We start from the raw sequence: 2,670 nt of genomic DNA, 5'->3' as shown, positions 1-2,670 counted from the left end.
GCCCCGCCCCGCCAGCCCGCGCGCCCTCCCGCTGAGGCGGAGCCGCGCGTGCGGCCGGCCCGCCGCCTCAGCCGGGCTCTTGGCGCGGGAGCCTGCGGGTGCAGCTGAGGACTCGCAAATTCACCAAGCCCCCGTGCCCGGCGCCGCTGCAGCACCGAAGCCCGATGACACCGCGGTGCTGTCCCCGTGCGCCAAGGACTGCCTTCCCCGTTCCCTGGTATCCATCTCTGGCTCTCCATCTTGGGACAGGGCATTTGCCCGCAGCTGGGCGTGTGGGAACCCAGCGCTCCTTGTCCTAGCGCGCACAGCTGGGAAGCCACTGAAATCCCAGCGCTGTCCAGTTGCCCACATCCTCCAGAGCTGGATCCTGCGGGAGATCCTGAGGCCCTTGCTGGCTTTTGGAAGGTATCCGCCTCTCCCCAGTGGGACATGGAAGCCACACGTTACAGATATCCCCCCATCCGTGCACATGCCAGTCCCCTGCACCGCTGGCACAGCCTCTTTGCACACCCATCCCATGCACTGTCTGGACATCTTCCTCTCCTCCATGGCACGGCTTCCTCTTGTTTTGTGACTTTGTGGAGCGTTGTGCATGCCCCCATGGGATAAAGCGTGGGGCCCCTCTCCTCTCACACTAGCGCTGTAAGATTTTCACTCTCGCACACAGGTTTCCAGCACGGAGGAGGCATGTGGGGTGCTTGCCTCCATGGCTGTCTGCGCTCCCGACCCTCTCTGTGTGGGGATCAAGCAGCAGACACCTGTGGGAAACCTTCTCCCCTGATGTACAGCCCCTGAAGCTGTGTGGTGAGTCGGTGCTAGGGCATCTCTTGGGCTCTGTGCCAGTGAATCAGACGCAGCTTTCCCACCGCGCTTCAGCTGCCAGTGGCTGCTGGGTGAAATAAACAGAGCAGGATGAGGGGGAACATTGGACAATAGGATACGCCATCTGCTCGCTGCCCCTGCCTGTCTTGCCAAAGATACTGGCGTGGGGTCTTTCTGCTGAAAAGGTGCATTGGGGCAGGGGGCTGGGATTGGCCTCGTTTCCATGTGTGATTATCAGAGCAGAAACGAAGCTCTGAGGAGCTCGAGAGGCGCTTGAGCTCTGGCAGGTGATGCCTGTGAAATTGCATATTGTCTGTCGGTGCATTTGTCCTTCCAATCACCCTGGGCCGTGCATTCCTGTCCTTGGCTTGGTTTTATGACCTTTGCTTTCACAAGCAAAATGGTCTCAAATCTGCCAGATTCAGATTCAGGTGTCAGTCATTTTTCCCGGCGCGTGGCCGAGGTTTTTGCGGCACACTTTGCTGCTTTCTGCAGCGGAAGCACCGGGACAGGGACAGATTAGCTGTGCAGGGCTGCCACAGATGCTCTGAGAGCCAGTCCAAGGGGACTGGGCTCTGTGACAAGTTCAGAAGTAGCAGCTCTGACCGAGTTACAGAAGGAAATGCCAGGGAATTTGAGCTCCATCCAGAAAGGCTGACAGATATCCTGCTGGGGAAAGCCGATAACCTTGTCACCCTTCTGCTCTTGCCTCTCAGTCTTCATTTTTATCCCATTAGAGGGGAACTGGCTTATAGTTGTTCCCATATTATGTTCTTGCCAAGTTCTGCTTTGGTAGAAATGGTTATGAATGAAGAAAGCAGGATTATTTTCCCTCTTAAATCCTGCTTTCTATCCATGGCAGCTGCCTGTTCTTCCTCTGCTCTTGTAAAAACACCCACAGGTTTCTCTGGGAGTGTCTGTGTCCCTTCTCTTCAGTAAGAGAGACAGATGGAGCTGAGAGGTGTGTCCTCCACTGCCTTTGGAAACAGGTCAGATCAAATTAGTATCAGGCGTCATTTGCTTTCCCACGCTTTGGGAAGACTTCTCTCGCTTCCTCTTTTTCCTCCTGTTCCTTGGATGTGGCTGTGGTAGGATAGTCAAGCCACATGCTGCAGAGAGGCAGGCTGGGCTCCTTTCAGTACCATAGAGGAAGTCAAATGAACTCAACAGAACTGCATTTGGGTATTGGACATTCTTGTGAGAGTTCAGTCACTGCCAATTGCTTGAAGAGTTTTGGTGTCTTCAGGAACCACGAGCCCCGGCTGCAGTCAGTGGCATGGCACCCCACAGCCACAGAAAATACCCTGCTAAGACTGGATGCCTTGTTGTTTCCAGCTGTGTTCACAATCCATCCATCCTGCTGCTGCTGCTCCTGCTTTGATCTGAAATGCTGGTTTGTGCTCTACAGCCCCAGGTCCTGGCCACTGCTTCCAATAGGAGCTCTGGTTCTTTCCCCAGCATGCCTTGGCAGACTCCACCTGGCTCCAGCCAGGTGACACCAATACAATTTGTCACAGTTGGAAACCTCTTTGCAGCTTTCTGGCATCTTTCCATGCCGGAATAAAGGGCAAGGCACTGCATCTGACAGTGCTGCAGAGGGAAAGCAGCCACTGGCCTGCCTGTCTCTTTTGTTTATGGGACTGGAGATGGTGTGACACAGGGAAGGTGTTACAGGGTCCTGTTTGAGCCAAGGTGGGATCAGACATGGAATCTGGAAAGTTCTTTCTGGAATGCTGAAGGTTGCCTTGGTCAGGGGAAGAGCTGCATTTTTGTTAGTCCCAGGGCAGGTTGGTTAAAAAAGCGTAGGAAAGAATTAATGTAGAGGTGGGAGGGAGGGAGGGAGGGAAA

Source organism: Passer montanus, unplaced genomic scaffold (genome assembly GCF_014805655.1).
Source record: "Passer montanus isolate IOZ18808 unplaced genomic scaffold, ASM1480565v1 scaffold40, whole genome shotgun sequence".
NCBI lineage: Eukaryota > Metazoa > Chordata > Aves > Passeriformes > Passeridae > Passer > Passer montanus.
This window is presented reverse-complemented; position numbering follows the sequence as displayed.